We start from the raw sequence: 27,946 nt of genomic DNA on the forward strand, positions 1-27,946 counted from the left end.
GCCCACTCCATTTATTCAAGAGATTATCCTTACTCAATGCATGGTCTGGGCACTGTCGTCAAAATCAGTTGGCTGAATGTACGTGTATTAATTTCTGTGTTTTCTATTCTGTTCCATTAATTTATGTTAGTTTTTATGCCAATTACCATGCTGCTTTAATTACTATAGTTTTTGCAGTGTGCTTTAAAGTTGGGTATTGTGATGTCTCCAACTTGATTTTTTTTTTAAACTCAGGATCACTGTGGCTATTCTGGGTCTTTTGTGATTCCATGATTTTTTGTATTTTTTTTCTAATTCTCTAGGAGTGTCATTGGTATTTTGACAGGGATTGCATTCAGTCTGTATATTGCTTAGATAATATAGACATTTTAATGATATTGATTCTTCCAATCCCTGAGTAAGAAATATCTTTACATTTTTTGTGCGCTTGCTGATTTTTTTCATCAATATTTTAGAATATTCATAGTAGAAATCTTTCAGTCCTGTTAAATTTATTCCTAAATATCTGATTTTTTTGTGTGGCTATTGTGAACTCTTTTTTTAAAAAAAAAAAAAAGATTTATTTATTTATTTGAAAGGCAGGGTTACAGAAAGAAAGGGGGACAGAAGGAAAGAAAGATCTTCCATCTGCTGGTTCACTCCTCAAATGGCTGCAATGGCTAGACCTGGGCCAGGCTGAAGCCAGGAGCTAGGAGCTTCTTCTGGGTCTCCCACATGGGTGCAGGTGCCCATCTGCGTGGGCCATCCTCTGCTTCTTACCCAGGCACATTAGCAGGGGGCTGGATCAGAAGTGGAGCAGCTGGGACTCCACCAGCACCCATCATGGGATGGCAGCATTGCAGGCAGCGGCTTTCTCTGCACACAACACCAGCCCCATACTGTGAACTCTAACTGTATGGAAAATGATCTGCCCCTGGAAATGGGAGCAGGCTACCCCTGAGCAAAGGAAAATGTGCTGCTCGTGATGCAGACGATGAGGAAGATGAGGAGGAGGAGGAGACTTCAGGAAAATGCCAGTGACAAAATCTGTATGAAGTACTCCAGCCAGAGTGCACAGAAATCAAACAGAACCGTCAACTCCAGGATTAAAAGGTCAAGTATCCTTCTGAAACAGGAAAAGAGAAAAACCTTTTAAAACACCAACAGGACCTGATTATATAGAAGACATAAAGCAAAAATGTAAGCAAGTTTAGAAAAAGGTGGTTTTCTTCCCAAAAGCGAAAATCAAGTTCATCCGTTATGTGAAGAATTGCTTCTGGATGACTGAGCAGGAGGCTCTTCAAAATCGCTGGCAATGGGAGATGTCTCTACAAAAACAGTTCATTTTGTTAAAACTTTCCATCATGTTTTGTTTCTCTACCAGATAATATCTGGCTGTCCATTCTACAATGCGGAGTGAGAACTTTCCCCACCGTCCTTGATAAATGTTGCCCAGCTTCCACTGCCAAGAATGCATTGTCCAAGATGCCTGTCTAGTTTGTAAAGATGGAGCCCACCCTTTGCTGCTTTCAAGTAAGTATGGAATGACATGGTAGTAGGGGTGGGCAGACACAGAGATGGTGGGAATAGAAAATATGCATGTAAAATAAACTCAGTGTTTGGTAATTAGAAATTTATTTCACTGGGCCTATCAGTCCAGTTTTCTGATCTACCCTGGAGAGATGTTAATTTCAGCACCAGGGGTTTTCCATTGGTGTCTCCTCCCGTTCCGCAAACACTGGGGAAGCGCACTCTTTTTCTTTTTTTTTTTTTTTTTTTTTTTTTTTGACAGGCAGAGTGGACAGTGAGAGAGAGAGAGAGAGAGAGAGAAAGGCCTTCCTTTGCCGTTGGTTCACCCTCCAATGGCCGCCGAGGCCGGCACACTGCGGCCGGCGCACCACGCTGATCCAATGGCAGGAGCCAGGTGCTTCTCCTGGTCTCCCATGGGGTGCAGGGCCCAAGCATTTGGCCCATCCTCCACTGCACTCCCGGGCCACAGCAGAGAGCTGGCCTGGAAGAGGGGCAACCGGGACAGACTCCGGCACCCCGACCGGGACTAGAACCTGGTGTGCCAGCGCCACTAGGTGGAGGATTAGCCTATTGAGCCGGGGCACCGGCCTACGGCCCACTCTTAATTGTATATTATATCTGGCCCCCAGTCAAAGCCAGCTGCTTTTATGGATGAAACATAAATGTTGAAATAGCTTCTCACGTGCTTGACTTCTACAAATCTTTCTGAGGGTCATGGAGTCTGTGTTGCAGGTGATGTTATCAGGAGCGACTCAATGGCTTGTAGTCTATGTCTCCACTAAATTGTAGGTTTCAGGGAGGCAAGAGCCTTGTTTTATGCATTTTTTTTCTCTATGTAAGCACAATGATTTGAACATAGGAAGCTCTCGATCATGACTGAGAAAGAACCCTGAATTGCTGGTGAGCTGTTTCGAAATGTCTGGCAGTAGTTTCAGCTTTGAGCACTAAGTCAGATAAAGGAATCTCTCTGATCCTCAATTTCCTTTTCTTTAGAAGAATAAGAACACTTAAAATGGCTTTTACTGCCCCCCCCCAAAACTTCACATAACAGCAAATATCGATCGTGGCAGGCCCGATGAAACACTTTTAGATGACAGCTCTCATGTTCACAGATGGACAGCCTTCCAGAGCAGGCACTACTCTTCCTTCTCTTATCTTAGCCCCATTGTTCCCCAGTTGCACCTGCCTGCCACTCCTAGGTCCAGCTCTGAGAGCCGTATCAGAGATGAGTGCGGCCTCTGGGAGCTTTTCCTTTTCCAGCTGGGTTACTTGTTGGTTGCATGTTTCCTCTAAATCCACTGTTTTGCGCTGCAGTTACAATGCCTCTGTGAACTGAAACCTCAATTTCCTCGTGATCCTGGTACCTTTCGCTTTTCTTTTGTGTATCCCAAAGGTCCCAGAGTTACCTACGTGAATTGAGAGAGAATACTGAGACCCTGGGATGCAAAGTCTGCCCCCTATAGTCACAGGTTCTGCATGCAACCGTGGGTGGAAAATATTTCTTAAAATATGTCTGTGCTGAACATACACAGACTTCTTTGCTTGTCATAATTCCCTAAACCATACAGCACAACTATTTGCATAATATTTACTATGTATTAGGTATTATCAGTAAACTAGAGGTGATTTAAAACATACAAGAGGCTGTGCATACATTCTGTGCAAATACTGTGCCATTTTAGATAAGGGACTTGAACATCATTTTGGTATCCCTGCAAGGCCCTGGGACCAACCTCCCACAGGTACTGAGTGACAGCTGTATATCATTATTGTTTCTGCTGCAAAAAAAAAAAGAGTAAAAACTCAGTTTCTTGTTATATATAAAGTACTTATTTTTGTTTTTTAAAAGATTTATTTATTTACTTGAAAGCCTAAGTGACAGAGAGGGAGAGAAATCTTCCATCTGCTGGTTCACTCCCCAAATGGCCACAACAGCCAGGGCTGGGCCAGACCTATGCCAGGAGCCAGGAACTCCATCCTCATCTCCCACATAGGTCTCAGGGGCTCAAGTACTTGGGTCATCCTTTGCTGCCTTCTCAGGCACATTAACAGGGGATTGGGTCAGAAGCAGAGGAGCTGAGCGTTAAACCAACACTCCAGTATGAGATACTAGTGTCATAACTGACAATTTAACCACCTGTGCCACAGTGTTGGCTCCTACGTTTTTTCAGTTTTAAATGTTTAGTTCAAAAAGAAGAAGAAGAAGAAGAACCTGTTAGCCATAATGCATCCTTAAATAACACATGAATAGGGATTCACTGTCTGAAAATTTCTCCTCTGCTCCAGATCTGAAAAAAGACCATTTGTCTGGCCTCTCTGATTCATCTCGGAGAATGAAAAGGACCAAAAGTCAGTTCCCTTTAGTACCAACTCTCTTTCATATTTTATTTGCTAATGTACAGCTAATTTCTAAATTAAGAACACGCTTACAAGAAAGGTTAGGAAGTTATTCACTCCAGTCCATTAGTCAGTCTGGTTTTGATTGAACTTTTAAATAACTTTTGATAATTAGTGTATCTTGGCTGTTGAGTTTCAAATAGGATGAAAGAATCCATTTTCTTTTTGATTTAGAATTATGCCAGCTTTAGCCCAGTAAAAATATTCCAGAATTTCTCCCAATGAGACAAATACTATAGGGAATTCCTTAATTCTCACAAGGAAAACACCAAATTTTAAATGATCAATGTTCAACTTTATTTGTAATTAGGTCAGGGCAGTCAGCCTTCCCTACCAAGAGCCAGATAGTAAATATTTTCAGGTTTGTAGCCATTTAGTCTGTTCCAACCTCTCCACTCTGCCATTATATTGCAGAAGCAGCCCTTCTGCTTATGAGAGCAACACTCTCATAAATGACTGAGTATGGCTGTGTCCCAATAAAACTTTATGAACACTGAAACTTCAATATCATTTGGCATGAATCACAGATACTTTAAAAAGTTTGCAGAAAATGGAATTAAAAGATGGGTTCATTTTGGTACAAAACATTTGGAAATCCTCACTCAGTTTTTCCACAGTATGTCCTTTCCATGCAGTTTTCAAAGACCTCCCCTCCATAATAGTCTTCTTTCAATTTTTTTCAGTGTGTAAATGTCATAGCTTCTGGGTCAGATCAAAAAAGGTGACAGGTCAGATTTACCTAGTGGGGCATAATGGACTGAACCTTGATTTGGATGAATTGGGGATGGATTTCTTTTTTTTTTTTTTTAAGGTGTATTTATTGGAAAGGCACAGTCACGGAGAAAGTGGGAGAGACCAAGAAAGAGAGCTATCTTCACCCACTGATTCACTCTCCAGGCTGGGCCAGGCTGAAGCCAGGAAACTGGAACTCCATCTGGGTCTCCAGGTGGGTGGCAGGAACCCAAGTATCTGAACCATCAGGACACATTAGCAAGAAGGTAGATCAGAAACAGAGCAACTATGACTCAAACTGGCACTGTAACATGGGATGTGGGCATCCCATGTGCAGCTTAACCTGCTGAGTCATGATGCCAGCCCCAGGGGTGGATTTCCTGAGAAGTTGCCACTAAATACTACATTATATTGAATCTCTAGTTTTGCCACGTCCTCTGTAATTCAAGCCCCAGATTCTTTCAATGCATCTTTTACATTGACTAAAAAAATGATGGTAGGTGCTCCTAAGACACACAAGGGCCATAGGCCCTCATTTGCATTTAAAGGGGAGCCCTATTTATACCTACATGACTCTGTGTGTGAAGATGCTCTCAGGAGGATCTAGAAGAAATATATCACTGTGTTTGCCTCCATAGGGAGGGAATACAGGACACGAGAGGACATGACTGGGCAGGTGACTTAATTCTCACCAAACTGGATACCTTTGGACTTTCATAACACTGAAGTGATCCTATTTTTAAAATAATGAACTCGTTTCAAAAAATTGTTAATGGTATAAGGAATGACTAGGAGCAGGCATTGTGGCGCAGTGGGTAGAGCTGCTACCTTCAACGCCGGTATCCCAAATGGGTGCCAGTTTGTGTCCCTTCTGCTCCACTTCCTATCCAGCTTCCTGTTAATGGCCTGGGAAAAACAGCCAGAAGTCGGCCCCAGGATCTATCCCCCTGACACCCACATGGGAGACCTGAATGAAGCTCCTAGTTCATGGTCTTGCCCATCCCTGGCTATTGCAGCCAGTGAACCAGTGGATAGAGAGTCTCTCCCTCTCTCCCTCTCTCTCTGAAACTCTGCCTTTCAAATAAATAAATAACTTTTTTTTTTTTTTAAGAACTGACTAGATGGATCTTGAAATCAGTGCCTCAGACCGTCCCGATTAAAAGAGGCCTGCTATGACAGTTCTGACCACGTTTGTAAGACAGCCTCTAGTTGATGAAAGGAGCTGTTCCCAACAACAGGACAGCCTGGGCTGGAACGGTGAGCCACCTTCTAAGTGCAGAGGACACTTGGTGTTTCCAAGGCAGGAAATTTCTCTAACTACAGAGGAGAGTTGACCTTTCCACAGCTTCAGCCTCAGATGAATTTTTTAGATCTCACAGCCTAAAAAAAAAAAAAATTTAGAAAGGGAAAATATATACCTAACCACACCAAAGCAGGCCCAGAAACACATCCTCCCTCTTGTCATTAATTCGTATCTCTGTACCTGGGATGCACCTGATCACAGAGCAGCATGTACACTGCGGTCAGGGTCATCCTGAGTAGCTGCTAGCCCAGGGAAAGAGCAGGAGCCGAGGTCCTGGCCCCTGGTGCCCCCTCCTCTTCCTGCCCCAACTCGAAGCCAAGGCACAGAGCTGGTGCCCCTGCAAGTGCACCCCCAGCCTCTGTGTCTCCCACCCACAGAGTACCTCCTGTGGCTAGGATGGGACGAGTCTGGAATATCCGTGGACTCCAAGCCCAAGATTGGAGCTTGGTCCAGAAGGAGAGACACTGGACTCAGCTGGGCGGTTTCCTTTGCTGGAGGAGTTTTCTTTAGACCAGTGGGCTGCTCGTTATAATGGAACTGCTGAAGCTAAGACGCAGGCCGAAAAGACTACCTAAGAATGCAGCACCTGTGCCCTCACTGAAAAACTAATTAATTCATTACATGAGATTAAAAATAGAAGGGAGGGAGGGAGGAAGAGCAAGGGCTCCTCTAGCTTTTTAAATAAAGTCCCCTCATAGCAAAAAAAAAAAAAAAAAAGGTTGACAAGTTAGCAACAGGGACTCGAGGGTAGGTCCAAAGCTAAAAATTCCAAAATGTCTTTCCCGGCTTCTTTTATCTTCAAACGTGACTCTCTCCTCCCTGTGCTGTTCATAATGTGTTTTCATGTTTTACAACATTTAAAATCAGCTTAGCGTTTTTACTAATTAACGTTTTTGACAAAAATATGTCATTAAAAGTGATGGGCCCGGAAGACGCATTCGGTTTACCCTTTGGGATCAAGCACAAGCAGCACCCTACTGAGCAGCCCAGTTTAGAATCTCAGCGTGACGAGCTCTGTGGCCCCAAAGACATCCCGCCGAGCTCCAGCACAGTCCCTGGCTTCTGGGGTCAGTCTCGCCTTGAAACTGGGACACACACAGGGAATCAGAAACTCGGGCTGGGGCAGGTGCTCTGACGGGGGACGTGAATGAGCCCGTGCCTGCCGCCACTTCAATGAGGTCCCCTGCACCTGTTTCCTCCCTAGGAAAGTAATCCTCCCACAGTAAAATCAGACAGTGTACTTGCAAGTGCCTGGAGGAGTTCAGGGCTCACAGCAGACCCCCCAGTAAAGAGAGCAGTCTGGATCTGAACACGAGTGCTGATTAAGGACCTTTCCCAGTGAGTGTGTTTCTGTGGTTTAGAACAGAGGTCCTGGGCCAAATCCAGACCAAGGCCTGGGGGGTGGGGGGTGGGGGGGGCGGGACAGGCACAGGGAGAGGAAGGAAGGAAGGAAGAAATGAACGAAGGAAGTTGGTCATAATAGAGACTATGTGTGCCCCCAAAACCTAGAATATTTACTGTCAGCCTTTATGTGCAAAATTTGCCAACTTCTGGTTTTGGAACCACCATGAGGGTCAATAATGCCTTAGAGGCCCAGGCCCTGAAAAAACAATGTAGCAGACTAGATAGAATCAACTAGCTGTTTCCACAATGCGGCCACTGCCACCTAACAAACCTTCCAATTTTCTGTGTCTTAGGTAACAGTACCAAGGGGAACATCTGGCCTAGTGGCTTTAGGACACAGGTTAGGACACCCACAGAGTGCCCGTGTTCTATATCTGCCTGTGCTCCTGACTCCAGCTTCCTGCTAATGCAGACCCTGGAAGGTAGCAATGGTGGCTCCAGTAATTGGGTTCCTGCCACTCACTGGGAGACCTGGGTGAGTTCCTGCTTTCTGACTTTGGCCCAGCCCTGTTTTAACTGTTGTGAGCGTTTACCAAGTGAACCAGCAGATAGGAGCTCTCCCTATCTATAGCTCTATCCCTATCCTTCTCTCCATCTCTATCTCTATGTATCTGCCTCTTAAATACGTTAATAATTGAGACAAGAAAAAAAAAAACCACTGTGTTTTCCACCTGCAGGGACCTGCTGGGCTCAGCTGGGCTCAGCGGGAGCCGCTCTGCTGACTTGGCTGATGGGCTCATGCCTCTGGGTTGGCTGAGTGAGTTAACACGGGCCCGACCAGGCCAGGCTGGGGACTTCTGCCCTCTGCTGCAAGTCTGCAGGTCTGCATATCCTGTACTGTCTCTCACCCTCCTGGGACCCATGGGTAAGCCAAGACGTGTTCTTCTCATGGTGGTGACAGAGGCCAACAAAGAGTGGCAATGTGTGACAGCTCTAAGGGGCCTACCGGGAACCAGCACAATGTCACTTACTTTGGCTGCATGCCATTGGTAAAGGAAGCCGCGGGGCAGACCCCAGAGTCAAGGGGCAGGGCGGCAGGGGCGGGGCACGTCTGGCCCATGGGCCATGGGAGGCAGTGAAATCATTTGATGTGGCCCTGCCATGGCAACGGGGGGCGGGACTCAGAATTCAAGAAATCTACAGTGGGCCCATTTTTAAGTTGATTACTTTGTGTATGGCCCATGAGTGATGTTAATATGCAAGTGGCCCTTGGCAGAAGGTTCCTCAGCCTTGCTAGAGAGACTGCCTAGTCACATGACAAAAATGTGAATCAGGGAGGGTGGACAACAAGGGCCAGACACGTAAACTGAACCTTAACTCCGTGCTCCCTAGCACCAGCATGTGCCAAGGAGGACCATCGACCCCGCCACGGGAGCTTAACTCCATGAGATGAGGAAGGGATTTAGTATTTGGTGCTACCCCTTTCTTGCCCCGTTTGCTTTGTTTCACTGCGTGATATTGGAATATCTGGCCGTGGAAGGCAGGGATCCTCCAGCCTTGGCCAGGTTTACATCCCTCGGTACTCAGCACGGGGCTTTGGGCAAGGCGAGTGCTCAATAGCCAGTCACTGAATCTCTGTCGGTTCATCTCCAGATAGAAAAGAGTGAAATGACAGAAATTCAGATCTGCAGATTAGCAGAGGAGGCAGAGCTGGGACACAGAGCAAATGACAAACGACGGCGAGAGTGGATTTAAGACAACCTGAGTCCTCTGGGCAAGAGAGCCCACAGATGGCACGTGCTGCTCAGTGTAGAAAAATGGGTCATTGCTCCCAGACCAATTATAGGGCACCTGGAAGATCTGCAGAAGCCCAGAGTATTCGTGCCTCCCACAGGCTGCTCAGGAACGACTTTGGGCAGCCAGGTAGAGATTTCGGCACTGCCCTGGCCACACCCCAGAGGTGGGTGCCCGGGGCAAAATGTTGAACCAGGTTCAAGAGATAGTGCTAGGAGGCTCTCGTTTCTTAAATGTTTGTTTATTCATTTTTGTTCATTTAAAAGGCAGAGTGGCAGAGAAAGAGATAAAGATAGCGATAGAGAGAGAGAGAGGGAGGGAGGGAGAGAGAGAAAAATTGATTTTTCTACTTGCTGGTTCACTCCCCCAGATGACCAAAGTGGCCAGGCTAATGCCAGGAGCTCATTCTGGGTCTCTTCATGGGTGGCAGGGACTAAGCACTTGAGGCCTCACTTGCTGCCTCCTAGGACATGCATTAGCAGGAAGTGCAGGTGGAAGGTGGGACTTGATCCTCGGCACTCCACTGCAGGGTGCAGATGTCCCAAGTGGCAGCTTAACCCACTGTGCCACGAGGCCTGCCCCACAGTGAGGTTCTTGACTTGGGCCCTCTGCAGGCAGAAATGGGCCAGCCCCCACTGCACAGAGAGGAGAGGATGTGGTGAGACTGGCAGGTGAGCGCAGCGGAGCTGCTGCCGCCTAACAGCTGGAACCCGAGAGAACGCAGGCCCATGGTGCTGAGGTGGCCCTGTGTGGCCGCAAGTCCTTTGGACCAGTAGCAGGACGTCTTCATTCAAGCCCTGACTCATTACTGAGAAAAGCTCTTCATCTGTGAAATGGACATGAAGATACTTGCACTACTTAGATTTCAGAGTTTGAGTGAAGATTTTAAAAATTAGCAAGTGCAAAATGTGGCAGAAACTGCCAGCCTTCCACCAAAGACTGACTGACTCAGGGCTGAGACTGGTCTTGAGCAAGCCAATGATGCTGTGTTTTGGAGAAGGGATGAGCTGCCTGGGGATGAACAGATTTTTTAGAAAGAGATTGTTTTCAAAGTTGAAAGTAAGACATGGTTCACATTAGGAACGAATTGATCATGAGGAGTGATTTTTTTTTTTAAGCTTGAAAAGTGAACATTTCAGAGGCCTGCAGTTCATCTAGGGAGGCTAACAGATACGGAACATAAGTTACTCTTGAAGGTAATTGAAGCAAAGAATGAACAAATCCAAGACCCATCTACCTCCCTTTCACATGGAATAGAGTGATCAAGAAAAGGGGGCAAGAATAGAGAGGCAAAGCTCAGGGTTCTCAAGGCAAATGCCTTCTTCTTCTCAGGCCACCGTGGCCCCCAGACAGGTGTGTCACCACCCCGCTGCTCCTCTCTCTGCCCGGCAGAGGGGCGCTGGCTGCCAGAGCTCAGGTCTGATTGGCCGCTGCCCTTCATGACATCACCTGGCACTGCTTCTCTTTTTTTTAGGATTTTATTTATTTATTTATTTGAGAGACACAGTTACAGAGAAAGGGAGAGACAGACAGAAAGGTGGCTCACTCCCCAAATGGCCGCAATGGTCAGAGCTGGGCCAATCCAAAGCCAGGAGCCAGGAGCTTCTTTCGGGTCTCCCAAGTGGGCGCAAGGGCCCAGGCACTTGGATAAGAAGGAAGTTGGATCAGAAGAGGAACAGCCAGGATGCAAACCGGTGCCCCAGGGGATGCTGGCACCGTAAGCGGAAGCTCAGCCTCCTATGCCACAGAGCCAGTCCCCCATCTTGCCTTCTATTTCTTTATTTTTTTTTTAATTTATTTGACAGGTAGAGTTATAGACAGTGAAAGAGAGAGACAGAGAGAAAGGTCTTCCTTCCACTGGTTCACTCCCCAAGTGGCCGCTATGGCCAGCACTGCGCCGATCCGAAGCCAGGAGCCAGGTGCTTCCGCCTGGTCTCCCATGCGGGTGCAGGGGCCCAATCACCTGAGCCATCCTCCACTGCCTTCCCGGGCCACAGCAGAGAGCTGGACTGGAAGAGGAGCAGCCGGGACTAGAACCCGGCGCCGATATGGGATGCCGGCGCTGCAGGCAGAGGATTAGCCAAGTGAGCCACAGCACGGACATCTTGCCTTCTATTTCAAGACCACCTCTTCCTCTCCCTGCCCTGAGAGGCATCAAGGAGAGGGAGGTTGGGGTGTCCCAGCAATGGGAACAACTTGAACCATCCATTGGGCTGAAAGCACTGATAACAATGAGATTGATGCACCCCATGAAAGCACAGGATTGGGTAGTAATGCTGGACCTGGCATCTCTCTTTGTAAAACACATTGTCACCAACTGCCACCCAGGCGCCAACATATGAGGAGCACTGCTCTTCGCCTGGATGCACCTGCCCCCTAAAAATGAAGTGCCTCGACACCTCCGGGAATCATGCAGATACAGGCTGTATTCCTGCATCTGGGTGATACGTCACTCTCAGGAGATGTCTCCAGGCCTGAGTTACAGGGCCTCTAAAAGCAATGACTCGTTTATAGGGTTGTAGATTATGGTGATTTTCCGTAAATCCTGCCTGAGTTGCACAATAGGCCAAGAGCAATTAACATTAATTAAACGATCTCCATAAAGAGGTTGCTTTGCTGACACATTGATAACCTCTAGATGCACAGAGCCTACCAACAGTCTTCAGAGTATTCCTGCAGCTGCACCAGGGCCCAGGCTGCCCCGGGCAGCTACACACAAGGGTGGAACACCACTCACTCATACACAATCCTCACACCGAACAAGAACTACCTGCGCGTCTTGATAAAACAGAATGACAACACCATAGGTGAGGGGTGAGGCCTGAGAGTTTGCATTCCTAACAAGCTCCCTGATGATGCCACTGGGGCTGCTCAACCCCAGAGCACACTGAAAGGAGTAACATGGCACCCAAGGCTTGGAAACAGACCCATGGTGGGGCAGCCTGGGTTAGCTTCAGGGAGAGCAACCCTAAACATGAGGTGCATTCCTAATGTGCCAGCCTTTTACCCTGCTTTCGGAGGCCCCCACGGTTGAAAGAAGGAAGCAATAGATTATGCAGACAATGAAGTCAACTTCAAAGTTATCGAAGGTGTTGCTTTAGAACCCACAAACCTGGGTCCCCTGTCCGGATACGCAGAAACCCAACACTGACGTTAGGTGGTAGTGGAAGAAAGTAGGCATGTATGGCAAAGCACAGAGCAATAGGCCAGGCAGCCATGGCTTAATTCCCAGACTCCCTGGGGGGTTAGGAGTGAGGGTTCTTACAGATCGAAATTGGGACTGAGTGGTGCGTGTTCAGCTCGTGTCTGAGTTCCTAATTGGTCAGCAGCATGCTCATGACCTTCATTTGATTGGCTAGTTGGTGATTGGTTGTGCTCTTTAGGGAATTTATGAGGTCCAGGTGGGCTTCAGCTGTTTTGGTAAGTGACCATTATCTTCTGCCCCACACCTGGAACTTTCCTGCCTGGACTTGGCATTCCCTTAAACGAGCCCACCGGACAATGCTAGCCAACGGGGTTTCATCTATTGGAGAAGCAAATGACTTCTTGAGTTCGGTGATTCGACCCTTGTTGAGCCAGCTCTATCACTCCCTCAATTCAATGAATTCCCTTGGTATAGGACGGGCAATGACACCTGGGGCTAAGGGGGACAGACGAGAGGCTGCGTCTCTGCCTTTACGTTGTAGGGGTTTGGTCTCAGAGTCATCCTGATCCCAGAGAGGAGCACAGCCACAAACCAGCTTCTGAGAAAGATGGGTCCAGGGATAGCGCCACCCTCAGGTCCTCTGTGTTTTGCACCTGCCTTTTAGAGAAATCACCTGAGAAAAACAGGCCCCAGCATTATAAGGGACTTGGAAGGGAGACTTTTTCCCAGACAGAAGGTTGGGGACCAGAGAGTGAGCCTCTTTAGTGGAGCCGAGAGCCCCTGCCTTGGCAAAAATCCCTCGTCAGTCTTTACACCCAGGGCACAGGGAGGAAGCCGACTGAGAGACTGGGGCCTGGGCAATAGCAAGGGCCAGGAGGGAGGACTCCTGCGAGGCAGGAAAGCTCTGTGCAGGGAGAGAAGGGGCAGGAGCAACAGGCACAGTGGGTGCACTCAGGAGTAGCCAGGGCCCAAGCCTTTGAGAAGCTGCCCGGGAAGCTTGGCAGAGGCTTACTGACGGTGGAGTGGTGACAGCCGTGACCAGGTGACCAAGGGTGGCAGCCAGTAGAAGGTAAGAGTGCCCAGTAGGGGCTGGGACAGAGAATTTAGAGAAACTAGGACAGAGAGAAGGAGCGAGGAGTTGGGAAGCCATCAGAGAGCAGAGCACCTCAGAGAGCAGACTGTGAGGTTTGTGGCAGTACCATAAAACTGTAGACCAATCGGTTGTAAAATTCTATTAGGATGTTGTAACTACGACGTGGCTACAGAAAGCATCAGCCACAGGGCAGTGGCTGTGGCAGGTTCCCATTTTAATTCAGCAGTAATGGGGTTGAAATTAGAAGTGGGCCCTGCATCTGCAGAAAGGAGCCTGTGTGTGCTTTTAAGCAGTCCGTCAGCAAATTCCCGATGGAAAATGATTGCAAGCATGGAGATACTGGGAAGGACATGTACTTGGGCGGATGAGATCCTAGGAAGGGAAGTCGCAAGAGTAGTGGGGCGGTGGGGAGAATTGTTGGCATTCCTCGCAGGCAGGAATCATCTGACTGAGATACTTGCCCTTGAATCTGTGGCCTCTCCTTTTCCTTCTCTCTGCCATCTTCCTCCTCCTCCGCAGCATTTCAGCGCAATCCAAGCCAAGTCAGCTATTTATAGAGCAAGAGCAATTTTCCCACAGGGTGTGGTGTTTCATTTAAAGAGACGTCAAGAAGTGAGGGGCAGATGGCTGAGCCGGCAGTGCATCTTTTTTTTTTTTTTTTTTTTTTTTTTTTTTATCTTTTATTTAATGAATATAAATTTCCAAAGTACGACTCATGGGTTACAATGGCTTCCCCCCCCATACTGTCCCTCCCACCAACAACCCTCCCCTTTCCCACTCCCTCTCCCCTTCCATTCACATCAAGATTCATTTTCGATTATCTTAATATACAGAAGATCAGCTTAGTATACCTTAAGTAAGTATTTCAACAGTTTGCTCCCACACAGAAACATAAAGTGAAAAATAATAGATGATTTTTTTTAAATGATGATGAAATCAGATCAGACCTATTGTCATGTTTAATCCCAGTGAGAGTCAAGTTGGGAATTGAAAATTTCTTTCTTTTTTTTTTTTTTTTTTTTTTTTACAGAAGATCAGTTTAGTGTACATTAAGTAAAGATTTCAGTCGTTTGCACCCCCATAGAAACACAAAGTGAAATATACTGTTTGAGTACTCGTTATAGCATTAAGCCTCAGTGTACAGCACGTTAAGGACCGAGATCCTACATGAGGAGTAAGTGCACAGTGACTCCTGTTGTTGACTTTACCAATTGACACTCCTGTTTATGGCATCAGTAATCTCCCTATGCACCAGTTATGAGTTTCCAAGGCTATGGAAGCCCCTTGAGTTCTCCGACTCTTATCTTGTTTAGACACGGTCATAGTCAAAGTGGAGGTTCTCTCCTCCCTTCAGAGAAAGGCACCTCCCTCTTTGAAGACCTGTTCTTTCCACTGGGATCTCGCTCACAGAGATCTTTTTGCCAAAGTGTCTTGGCTTTCCATGCCTGAAATACTCTCATGGGCTTTTCAGCCAGATCCGAGTGCCTTTAGGGCTGATTCTGAGGCCAGAGTGCTATTTAGGACATCCGCCATTCTATGAGTCTGCTGAGTATCTCACTTCCCATGTTGGATCACTCTCCCCTTTATTTATTCTATCGGTTGGTGTTAGCAGATACTAGACTTGTTTATGTGCTCCCTTTGACTCTTAGTCCTTTCTTTATGATCAATTGTGAACTGAAATTGATCACTTGGAGTAGTGAGATGGCATTGGTACATGCCACCTTGATGGGATTGAATTGGAATCCCCTGGTATGTTTCCAACTCTACCAATTGGGGCAAGTCAGCCCGAGCATGTCCCAAATTATACATCTCTTCCCTCTCTTATTCCCACTCTTATGTTTAACAGGGATCACATTTCAGTTAATTTTCAACACTTAAGAATAACTGTGTGATAATTACAGAATTAAACCAGTCATATTAAGTAGAACAGACAAAAAAAAATACTATGAGGGATAATGTATTAAGTTGTCCATTAGCAGTCAGAGCTATGCTGATCAAGTCACCATTTCTCATAGTGTCCATTTCACTTCAGGAGGTTTCCTTTTTGGTGTTGAGTCAGTTGTCACCGATCAGGGAGAACATATGGTATTTGTCCCTTTGGGACTGGCTTACTTCACTCAGCATGATGTGTTCCAGATTCCTCCATTTTGTTGCAAATGACTGGATTTCGTTGTTTCTTACTGCGGTATAGTACTCTAAAGAATACATATCCCATAATTTCTTTATCCAGTCTACCGTTGATGGGCATTTAGGTTGGTTCCAGGTCTTGGCTATTGTGAATTGTGCTGCAATAAACATTAGGGTGCAGACCGCTTTTTTGTTTATCAATTTAAACTCCTTTGGGTAAATTCCAAGGAGTGGGATGGCTGGGTCGAATGGTAGGGTTATATTCAGGTTTCTGAGGAATCTCCAGACTGATTTCCATAGTGGCTTGACCAGTTTGCATTCCCACCAACAGTGGGTTAGTGTCCCTTTTTCCCCACATCCTCGCCAGCATCTGTTGTTGGTAGATTTCTGTATGTGAGCCATTCTAACCGGGGTGAGGTGAAACCTCATTGTGCTTTTGATTTGCATTTCCCTGATTGCTAGTGACCTTGAACATTTTTTCATGTGCCTGTTGGCCATTTGGATTTCCTCTTTTGAAAAATGTCTATTGAAGTCCTTGGCCCATCTCTTAAGTGGGTTGTTGGTTTTGCTTTTGTGGAGTTTCTTGATCTCTTTGTAGATTCTGGTTATTAACCCTTTATCTGTTGCATAGTTTGCAAATATTTTTTCCCATTCTGTCGGTTGTCTCTTCACTCTCCTGACTGTTTCTTTTGCAGTACAGAAACTTCTCAATTTGATGCAATCCCAATAGTTGATTTTGGCTTTGACTGTCTGTGCCTCCCGGGTCTTTTCCAGAAATTCTTTGCCTGTGCCAATATCTTGAAGGGTTTCTCCAATGTTCTCTAATAACTTAATGGTGTCAGGACGAAGATTTAGGTCTTTAATCCACGTTGAGTGGATTTTTGTGTAAGGTGTAAGGTAGGGGTCTTGCTTCATGATTCTGCACGTGGAAATCCAGTTTTCCCAGCACCATTTATTGAATAGACTGTCCTTGCTCCAGGAATTAGTTTTAGATCCTTGATCAAATATAAGTTGGCTGTAGATGTTTGGGTTGATTTCTGGTGTTTCAATTCTGTTCCATTGGTCTATCCATCTGTTTCTGTACCAGTACCACGGCAGTGCATCTTAATGACCTTGGTGGGCGGCGGGGCACCCAGGCCCCTGACTCATGCTGAACTTCGCAGTTCCAGAAATGTCCTCTGAGGAGTGGCCCCTGGGCTGATCAAGCGTTAGGGAAGCAAGGCTGGGTTGAGAAACCAGTTGCCTGCTTAATAATTTCTGCTGGATCTGTGGCTGGCTCGGGAAATGAGACAGCTATCAGTTCTGGTGACGCCCTCTGGAAAGTCGTTCTCCTCAGGGGACCCAGTTATGTTACAGGAGCACTTGGATGTGAAATATCCCAAGGCTTAAAGCTTAAAAAACAAGAAAGCAAGAAAGGGGTATGGTGGTGTAGCGAAGCAGATTAAGCTACCACCTGTGCTGGCATCGCATGTCGGAGAGCCAGTTTGAGTCCAGCTGCTCTGCTTTCAATCCTGTTTCCTGCAAGTGCACCTGGGAAAGTGGTAGAAGATGGCCCAAATGTTTTGGGCCCCTGCCAACCCCATAGGAGACTCAGATGGAGCTTCAGGCTCCTGGTTTTTGCCTGGCCCAGCCCAACCATTGCAGCCATTTGAGGAATAAACCAATGGATGGAAGAAATTGCCCTCTCTCTCTCTGTCTCTCCCTCTCCTTCCCTGTAACTGTGCCATTCAAATAAATAAATCTTAAAAAAAAAAAAGAAGAAGGAAAAAGAGAGTGTTCTCGAAACATCCCTTCCACAAACAGTGCTGAAAGAACCCATTCCTGCTTGGGCCATCTTTCTTCCCAGGAGTTTAACAGACCACTGGCCTGTTTACCTGTTTACCCATCTTTAACTGGCTGTTTTATTGACTTCCTAAGCCTGGGTGGCTTAACAGCTGGCAGTTCTGGAGCCTGGAAGTCAGAAATCTGAGTGGCACAGAGCAGTGCTGTCAGAAACCTGTGTAGGATTCCTTCCTTGCTGTGTCCTAGCCCACGGGTGCTTAGCAGCCACCATGGGCATTCTTTGGCATATGGCTGCAGACCGCTGCTTCTGCCGTTGTCACATGGGCTTCTCCCTGTGCATTTGTGTCTGTGTCCCTTTCCTCGTATAAGGATACCAGTTAGGATGGATCAGGAACCCACCTTACTCCATTAAGACCTCATCTTAACTCATTACATCTGTAACAACCTTATTTCCAAATAAGGTCACTTTCTGAGGTAGTGGGGGTTGGGATGTCAACGCTTTGGGAGACAGTTCTACTCCTTACCAGTCACGTTACGGTGTCATTGAATTAAATAACAGTTAGGTACCAAGGAGGCAGGTGTTGTAACCAGGAGTAAGGCCAGTCCCTACCTTGAAAGATTCTACACCCTATTGGAAGATGCACACCCACAGGCACACTCATGCTCTTCTACGCATGATGGGGCTTCAACCTGACCAACCCATCATTAAATTGCAAATAACGTAAGTCAAAAATGCATTGAGTACCCCTAACCTCTGGGACATCATAGTTTAACAGCACTATAACATGTGGGTCATTTCTTCACATGACTGTGGGGCTGACCAGGGGCTACAGATGCTGCCACTTCCCAGGAAAACATAACATTCAACAATTCGAAGTATGGTTTCAACTGAATGGGTATCACTTTCACACCATCAACTGTTAAATGAGTTTAACATATGTAATTGATACACTGAGTACAGCATACTAACCTTGCCAGTGTGAGCAGGCTTCATCCAGCCAGCTGAAGGCCTGAACAGAGCAAAATGGCTGGTAAGAGAAGTTCTCTAGCCTGACTGCTTCCAGCTGGGCCACTGGTTTATTTCCCAACCCCCCCCCCACCCTCCCCACCCACCCCACCCCGCCTTCAGACTCACCAGCTCTTCCCTGGGCCTTGAGCCTGCTGGCCATTGCATGGGGACCATACCATTGGCTCTCTTGCATCTCTGGTTTACCAACTGCAGATCTTGGAACTTGTCAGCCTCCACAATCATGTGAGTCAATGAGTCATAACACATCTCTTTATATGCACACATGTAAGATATATATGCACATGTAAGATATACACATATAAGATAGATAAGATAGATATATAAGATGACTTCAAAGAATTAGTGGAAAAACAGAAGGGAAGTTTGTTGGGGCAGGTGTTGTGGCATAGTGGGTTAGGCCACCATTTGGGACCCACACATCCCATATCAGAGTGGCTGGGTTGAATCCTGACTGTTCCACTTCCAATCATTCTTCCTGCTGATGCCTTCTGGGAGACAGTAGGGGATGGCTCTAGTGTTGAGTTCCTGCCACCCACATGGGAGATCAGATGGACTTATGAGTTCCTGACTTCTATCTGGCCCAGCCTTAGCTATCACACTGTTTTGGCATTTGGGGAGTGAACGAGTGGATGGATGATCTCTTCCATCCCCCCCCCATCCCTTCCTCTATCCCTTTCTTTCCCTTTCAAATAAAAAAATAAAAATAAACATTAAAAATATGTTTATTTTGGTGCAAAAACTTGAAATCTATGCATAGTCCTTTCATAATATATACTTTTTATTAGTTTGAAAGCACACAGACATACAGACACAGAAAGAGAAGTCTTCCATCCACTGGTTCACACCCTAAATGCTCACAATAGCCAGGGCTGAACTAGGCTGAAGCCAGGACCCTGGAAGTCCATCCAGGTCTCCCCATGGTTGATAGCAATTCAAGTACCTAAGCCATCCATCTACTGCCTCCCAGAGTAGGTGTTAGGAGGAAGCTTGGTGAGCAACAGCCAGAACTCAAATGCAGATACCAGTATGGGATGCAGGCATCCCAAAAGGCAGCTTAAACACTATGCAAACTCCTTACCCCTGTAATATATATTTTTTTTATTTGACAGATAGACAGTGTGAGAGAGACAAAGATCTTCCTTCTGTTGGTTCACTCCCCAAATGGCCACCACAGCCAGCGCTGTGCCAATCCGATGCCAGGAGCCAACCTGCTTCCTCCTGTTCTCCCATGCGGATGCAAGGCCCAAGCACTTGGGCTATCCTCCACTGCCTTCCCGGGCCACAGCAGAGAGCTGGACTGGAAGAGAAGCAACCAGTACTAGAACCTGGTGCCCATATGGGATGCCCACCGGTGAAGGATTAACCTAGTGAGCCACAGGGCTGACCCTTTTATAGACTTTTTAAAGACCCCTTAATGAAAACCTGTGTCCTGCTGATGATTTTTTCCTAGAGAATCTTGATGAGGTGATTCTATTTGCAAACAATGTTAAGAACCAATGACTGATAGGAGAATGAATAATTCTGTCTGGAGAGGGGACTTGACAGAGCCACTACATTTGAGATGGGCCCAGAAAAGCAAACAGTATTTTCCCGGCCAAGCAGTTGGTGACAGAGCAAAGAGTATTAGCAAGGGAAACAAAGAAGAGGAGGTGGGAAGGAAGATAGAGCAACTAGAGGTAAAGCTAACATGGACTGGTTGAGTCCCCGTTCTACCCTGCTGTGAATGCCAAGGTTAAATAACATAGGGAGCTATTGAAAAGTTTTACCCAAGGGAGTGGTGTCGGCACTTTTAAGAAGTCAAATCTGAAAGCTATGTAGAAGAGGGGTGCAGAGACTAAAGGTGATGGGGACCAGTTCAGACATCAGTGCAAAAGCCTGCTGTCCTTCTAAACACAGGTTGAAACCCTAACTCCATTGTGATGATGCTGGGAGGTGGGGCTTTAGAAGATATGTTTAGATGAAGTCAAGAGCTTGGGGCCCTGGTGATGAAAAGATAATAGAACTGCCTATCTCCTTCACATGAGGACACAGCAAGAAAGCAGCTGCCTGCAAGCCAGCATCTTGCCTGCATCTTGATCTTAGACTGTCCAGCCACCTCTAAGAAGTTAAATGTCTGTTATGTAAACCACCAGTCTATGGTCTGTTGTTATGGCAGCCAGAGCTAAACACAGCCCCAGGCAAGAGATGGTGTGGTCCTGACCTAGAAGAAAACAGGGAGGGTTTTTTAGTAGGTTCTAGAACTAGATGCAACAGGAGTGTGGTGTCTAGTGTTGGAAGAAGAGGTAGCAAATATAACTCCAGGGTTCTAATTTGGGTGGCTGAGAGGATGACAGCATTAAGATTGGAACGCAGGAGGAGAAACAGATTTTGTGGAGGACGTAATGAGTTCAGTTTTGGACACTGAGATTTGAGGATCCATGGGGCATTTGCTTAGAGTTGTCCAATGAGCTGAAAAACGTCGGTTTCTAGTTCTCAGTAAAGGGGCTGTGTTCTTTATAAGGAATAATCAGAAGGTAGGTGACTTTGGGATTCACAGGAAGGGGTGAGATGATCTAGGAAGAACATGAAGAGGGCTAACCTGGGAGCCTAGGAGAGAAAACGACTCAAGGGCTACATGAGGTGGGAGAAGCTATCAAAGAAGCTACAGAAGTGAAGTCAGAGAAAATTAGGTGGAACTGCGATGGTGGAAGTGTCTGAGCCTGATTCGAATCAGTAGACAGAAACTGTGTATTGCAAACAGGGGAGGGGCAGGGGGTTTTGTGGCACGGTTAATCTGCCACTTAGGACACTCGCGTCCTGTATTGGGCTGCCTGGGTTCAAGTCCCATATCCGCTTCTGATTCCAGTTTCCTGCTGATGAGCAACCTGGGGGGCAGCAGGTGATGGCCTGAATAGTTCAGTCCCTCCCACTCATGGGGGGACACCCAGATGGAGTTCTGGCTCCTGGCTTAGCTCCAGCTATTGAGAGCATCTGGGGAGTGAACCAGAAAATTGAAGGTCTCTTTGTCTTTGTGCTTCTGCCTTTCAAATAAGTGAAAACAAATTATTTTTAAAACAATAGAAAATGGCAGCTCGTGGTAGTGCCATGGGGTGAGCCACCACTCGGGGCACCTTTATTCTCATATTGGAGTGTCAGTGCAAGTCCCAGCTTCTCTGCTTCTGATCCAGCCTTCTGCTAATGTGCCTGGGGAGGTAGCAGGTAGTAGCCCAAGTACATATGTCCCTACCGCCCACATGGGAGACTCAGGCAGAGTGCTCCTGGCTTTGATCTGGCCTAGCCCAGTCCCAGGTGTTTCAGGCATTTGGGGAGCGAACCAGTGGATGGAAAAATCTTTCTGTTTCTCCCTCTCTGTCACTCTGCCTTTCAAACAAATCAATAAATCCTTGTTTTCAAAAATGAAGGAGACAATCAAAGGAGGGACAAACTTGGAAGGGAAATTCAGACTCATTTAAAACGTGTAAGTGGGAAAGGACACTCTCCCCATGGAGGTCAAAGTGGAGGCAGATAGTAGGAAAGGCCTTCAAAATGTGGGAAAATGCATATTTTAAAAGTAGGCATGGATTTCAAAATTTTCACACCAAAATAAACTTGTCTTTTAATTACATTTTCCATAAACTTCCCCAAGTACCCTTGTATTTTCCAAACAAAAAGATAATTTAAAATAAAAAGAATGAGACAGTGAAAGCTTTCAAAGATGTCCAGCAACTGGGAAACCAGAGAAAAGAGGGGAAGTGATGAACAATCCAAAACGTTATATTTTGTTTGTAAAACAACGTTGAATGTGTCATGGGGCAGAAGGAAAGACTATCCATAAAAGGTAGTGAAATGAGAATTCAAGGAAGCCTGTTTTCCAGTTGTTTCCCAATTACTGGTCCAGCCGCACGCATTCTTCTCATTTACCACTAGGGGCACTGTGCAGGGAAAGGGAGCAGCCGGCTCAACCTAAGCTGGACACACTTCCCCAGGAGTCTAACTCCCACCTAGAAATTACAGCAACTCTGGTAGTAGAATGGCCTTTTTTTGGGAGAAAAAGTAAAATTGGGGAGGAAATTTGGCAGGACTCATGAATCTTATTGCTTCCCAGAATTTCTGTAGAGGGAAAATATAATTTCCCCTACACGGTTGTACAAAATACGTCTCTCTACTAGAAACCTACAAGACAAAAGAAACATCCTTCTATTAGCTGTTTGGGAGTCAAGTAAGTGGCTCTCCAGTGTCGTCATTCCAGTGTGACTTTGATCAGTAATGACCTATACATTTTGTGCATGAATATTCCATATATCTTCATTCTGTGACGCCTGAGTATGGAAAATTGGCCCAAGCTTTGCAACACCTTTTCTCTGCAAGCAAGTGTGGCTCCTTCACATGTTGCTTCTTTAAGAGACAGCCCAGAACATTCACACAGCCCCTGTAGACAGTGCTCTTCAGTGTGCCAGTTTCCCCTGTGGGCTGGGCTAGATGCACTCGGCAGGTCTCTTCGCCTCCAAGGGTCTCAGAGTCTCTGAAAGGATTGTAGAATGAATGAATTTTTGCCCCACCTGTTAGGATGGCTCCTTAAATTATGCAAGGAACACTATGTGAAACACTCCTCCTGGCAGTCCTGCCCTCACAGGCTGCCCTCTGGGCTGGGGCTGTTCCCTGCTTTGATGACGAGAACACGGTGGAAGTGATGCTGTGGCTGTTTCAGTATTAAGCCTTTGGAAGGTCTGGCAGTGGACAGGCATTTGACACAGAGATTAAGACATCACTTGGGATGACCACATCCCATATCAGAGTGCCTGGGTTTGAGCCCTGGCTCTGCTTCAGATCCCAGCTTTTGCTAACTTGCATTCTGGGAGCCAGTCCCTGTCATCCTCACAGGGGATCCAGATTCAGTTCCCAGCTCCTGGCCTTTGCTTGGCCCAGTCTCAGCTGTTGTGAGCATTTGGGGAGTGAACCAGCAGCTGGAAGATCTCTCTCTCTGTAATATTCAAATAAAAGAAAAAAATTATAAAAAGCCTGACAACTTCTATGTATTTTTTAAAGATTTAGTTATTTATTTGAAAGGCAAAGTTATGGAGAGATTCAGAGACAGAGAGAAAGATATCTTCCATCCCCTGGTTCATCCTCCAAATAGCTGCAATGGCCAGAGGTGGATCGATGAAACCAGGAGCTCCATTTGGGTCTCCCTTGTGGTTGCAGGGGCCCAGGTACTTGGGTCACCTTCCACCACTTTCCCAGGTGTATTAGCAGGGAACTTGATTGGAAGCAGAGTAGCCGGGACTCGAACCAGCACTCCAGTTTGAGATGCCAACGTCACAGGCAGCAGCTTAACCCAGTGCACAACACCTGCCCCGAATTCTGCATTCTTTGGAGTCCTGCAGTGCTGTGGAAGATGCCTAGCTTCTCTGCTGGAGAAATCACATGAAGAAGCAGTGATCAAAACACAGAATAAAAGGCAAGATTAATACAGTAATCAGTTGGAGCAACTATGGATATTATTCAGCTATGGCAAGGAAACGTTCTCCGTTGGAAAGGTAGTGTGTTGTACTCACAGATCCCATGAGAAGGGAACACAGGCCACACTGTCCACAGGAGAGCACTGGGATTGGTCCCGATGCAGGGAGGATAAAGGAAAACGCGTGCAAGAGCCTTTACCACGGGTTCTGTGGAGGAACAGGCGAGGCTCCACGAGCAGGCCCCCGACTGGCTGCTCTGCGGAAGTCAGCGGGCTCAGGGCTGTCTGGTACTGGGTCGTGGGGTGACTAGGACAGGTGGATAGTGGCCCAGAGGTGAGAATCTGAGAAAGTAGAAGGAGAGAGGGAGAGAGAGAGAGCCATGCCAGCATTCTAGTTGGACCCAGCCCACAGCTGTCCAGCTAGCTAAATGCAGACATGTGCGTGACCATTGGCAAGGCCAGCAAAAGAACCACCCAGTTGAGCTCAGCCCTAGTTGCAGAATCGTGAGCAGGGTGGTGGTTGTTCCAGGTCACTAGGTTTGGGGATGGTTTGTTACCCAGGAATAGATAGCCAAAAGAAGTCTAATTAGGATCCTATGCAACAGAAGTTGACAAGAGTGGTATAACACACTGAAGTCTGCCCCTTTTCTTAGGGGAGTGATAAGAGGTGATACTGCTAGTTTGCCCAACCTATAGCTGAATTCAACATGCCATTTTAGGCTGTGCTTTTGCTGCTTTGGCATCTCGGGGTCTTTTTGGCCCTGAAGGTACTGCCCCTCCCAGGGTTACAGTGCTTTTCCAGTGTAAACCAACTAATCCAGAGTCCACACTAAAGCCTCTTGCCTGCATTTTCCTCCGCCCTCTCTGCTTCCTGCACACGTCCAGTGGTTGCCCATGGTGTGCCGTGCCTGCTCTCCTGGGATCTGTGAGTACAGGAAACTCTCTTTTTCAATGGCGGTCATTTCCTGGTCTGTTTCCTTTGCCATTCCTGAATATCTAAGCTTATAATTTGAAACAATCCTGTATGCATATCAGTCAGCTAGCCAATCTGTTAGCCACTGTGACCCTCACAGGTGACTGCAATGCATGAGGCAGAAGGAGGGGGGAGCGGGCCAGCATGTGGCACAGCAGGTTAAACAGGCACCTGCGACCCTGGCATCCCATATGAGTGCCTGGTTCAGGTCCCAGTTCCACTTCTGATCCAGCTCTCTGTTAATATGCCTAGGAAAGCAGGGGTTGATGGCCCAAGTATTTGGGCTCCTGTCACCCACATAGGGATACCTGAATGGAGTCCCAGGCTCCTGCCTTGGGTCTGGTCCAACCTCAACTATTGAGGCCATTTAGGGAGTGAACCAGTGGATGGAAGATATCCTCATTTCTCTCTTTCTCTCCCTCCTTCCCTCTCTCTCTTCCTCTCTCCCTCCCCTCCTCCCATAACTCTGCCTTTCAAATAAATAAATAAATCTTAAAAAGAAAAAAGTGGCTAAGAAGGACCACTTATAACCCTGGGCCACTAGGAGTAACAGCTACTATTTTTGAACGCTTCCCGTTAATCCTCTTAATAACCCCAGGAGGGAGATTTTATTGTCCTTGTTACCCAGATGTGAAAATTAAGGCTTACCACTAAAAAAATGTGCCTTTACCAAGTGACAAAACTAGACTCCTGACCCCATTTTTCTTTAATCCAAAGCCAGAATCTTTTCCTAGGCTGGACCAGGCTAGGCTCCCCATGGTGTGCCAAACCTGGCCGTACATCATATAGTACCTGGCCAAGTTTCCTGGGTTGAATTTTTGAACAAATGAGTTTTATATTTTTAATCTCCTTTTACTGACTATAAAAGTAATAACTCTCATTGACAATCTGAAATATAAAGAAATTTTAAATTCCTTATTCAATTATCACTGTTAACATTTTGGTGAACCTTGTCTTTTTTTGTCCATGTATAGAAGGTGTATATTTTATGAAATGTATATTAAACTCATTAGCGCTTTTAAGGTTAATAGTTTTAAACCCAACTATTGTGAACATTTTTATGTCTTTAAATATCCTGCTAAGATGGGAATTTTAAAAAATTTATTTATTTTGAAAGAGTTAGATGGGGATGTCTTTCATCTACTGGTTCATTCTTTGTAGCCAGGAGCTTTGTCCAGGTCTCCCAATTGGGTGGCAGGGACCCAAACACTTGGATCATCTTCCACTGCTTTCCCCAGGCTGTTAGCAAGGAGCTAGATCAGAAGTAGAGCAGCTGGGATTAGAACCGGTACCCATATTGGATGCTGGTGTCCCAGGCAGCAGCTTAACCCACCATGCCACAATGCCAGTCCCTAGGATGGGAATTTTAATGGATAATTATAATGGCTAATTTATAAATACTATAACCATTTACTAACCCTCCATTGTTTTCATGTGAATGATTCCTAATATTTTGCTATTAAAACGGCTCTGACTGCATTTCATACACCCTCATACATAATCATCATCTCTGACCAATACTTTAATATAAATTCCTAAATGTAGAATTGCTAAGTCAAAGTATATGCACGTTCTTAAGACTTTGGATACTTTCTTGGAAAATTCCCCTCTAAATATGCCGTACCTATTTCTGACTGCCCCAGGGGGCGTGGTGGTGGTGGTGGTGGTTGTTTTAACATAAAATGACTTATTACTGGGGACTGCTCTGTGTGTGTGTGCCTGTGTGACTTAAACCTACAGGATCCTTCCCCTGCCATTTATAAGCCGACTTTACTCTGATTAATATCTACAGTTGGTAGAGAGACTCCTGTAGACTCGAATTCTTTATTGGAAGCGTTAACTCCATTTCTCAAAAGGGCTTGCCAGCCTATGAGCGGAGTGACTGTCTCTCGGCCACTCAGAACTATCGCATGTGACCCCTATGCCACTTAAGTGACAGGCACGCCTCTAGGTGCCTTCAGACTGGGAGGGACCTGTGCTGTGCAGAGCCAGGGTAGAGAGAAGACAACAGGAAAGGCCTCCTGCTGCAACAGATGAGGAGGCCTGGAAAAGGTGCCGCTGAGTCTGATTCTAAAGACCCAGAGAGAGGCAGAGAGAGTCCCAGCTTCAGGGAGAAGGCTGTATCCTGCCCAGGAATGCACTCTGTGCCTGCTATGATTCGCAGTGCACCTCACTCATGCTCCTGAATGTCGCCCCCAGGCACTAGCTTTCTGGTGTGTGCCCTCAATTCTGATCACTGACACCTTGGGCTTCAAGCTGAAAGGTCCCTGTTAAGATGCAGATGGATGAGCCAGGATAACAACTCAGCTCAGATGAGCTTATCAGGTAGCTGGGGTCACCTGGAAAGCCTCTACAGTGTGTACTCTCATTTAGGGGCCAACATCATCAGAACTGAGTGGCAAAGAAATGTCCTGGATCCCCTGGGGATGGGGCATGGGCCCGGTGATGAAAGTGACAATACAGAGCTTTTTGAGAACTGTAGGGTGAGAGACTCCAAGGGCAGTGCTGGGTGACGTCCAGGCAGTTAACTGGACTCCTCGGACTGAAGCCTCATTTCCTGTTAGGCTCTTCACCACGCTGAGCTGCAGCTTCGACTTCCTGCCAGCAACAGAACTTGCAGCAAGCCAGTGGCTCCGGGTGTCCCTCCTCCTCTGCCTGCTCCGGGTGTATGCAGGTGAGTGTCTGAGGCCGCCCTGTGCACACCGGGCCACGTCCATTAACAAGGCGCTGGTTGTATTGGCGGCAGCCCTCAGCACATGTGTCCCCGCTGAAGTAAGGTGCTAAGTAGAATGACCTCTTAACTGGAACAGTGGTAGCAGTATTACTAGGGCTTTCTCTTCATGCCTGTCACTGGATTATGGTAATTTTTTTTTTTTTTTTTTGGTCACGGGTTTTAATCAGAGTTGAAGTCTGAGTTACTGACAGCTCAGGAGAGCTGTAAATGCTGGAAGATTGACTTCACACTGTCACAGAATCATAACACAAACAGAAAGCCAGAGGCTCTCGCAAGCCTCCGCCCACCAATTCAGCAAAGCCACTGTCTAAACAGCAGGCTCCTTTTGCAGGCTTTACAGAATGGGAGGGAGGCAGAGGATACCTCCTCCCTCCCTCTTCCTTCCCCCAAGGTTCAAAGCATGAAACACTGATCCTGGCAAAGGCGGGACGAGAAGCAGATATTGTCATTTAGCTAATGGCATCTACAGGAAGCCAGAAATCATTCCCTTGACAGTGGTGGCACTCGGACAGCAGCAGGCCCTGTTGAGTCAAGAGCTCCTCTCAG

At 46.6% G+C, this 27,946-nt stretch overlaps 1 long non-coding RNA gene across 7 annotated transcripts in view; it reads left to right on the plus strand.

The window, feature by feature from the left end:
- The first annotated feature begins 13,119 nt into the window (after positions 1-13,119).
- Positions 13,120-27,946, plus strand: part of LOC138843375 (uncharacterized) — a 52,887-nt gene continuing 38,060 nt past the window's right edge. The window contains exons 1-3 of one of the 7 annotated variants that reach the window (XR_016211882.1): positions 13,153-13,293; positions 24,579-24,618; positions 27,231-27,340. This is a non-coding gene — a long non-coding RNA (uncharacterized LOC138843375). Of the gene's footprint in view, positions 13,294-23,594; positions 23,773-24,578; positions 24,619-27,230; positions 27,341-27,946 lie in introns of those variants that run through there. The other 6 variants (XR_016211877.1, XR_016211879.1, XR_016211878.1 and 3 more) reach the window with 6 other exon arrangements.

The sequence above is a fragment of the Oryctolagus cuniculus genome, chromosome 8, assembly GCF_051225735.1.
Source record: "Oryctolagus cuniculus isolate XC-2025 breed Fujian yellow rabbit chromosome 8, ASM5122573v1, whole genome shotgun sequence".
Lineage (NCBI taxonomy): Eukaryota > Metazoa > Chordata > Mammalia > Lagomorpha > Leporidae > Oryctolagus > Oryctolagus cuniculus.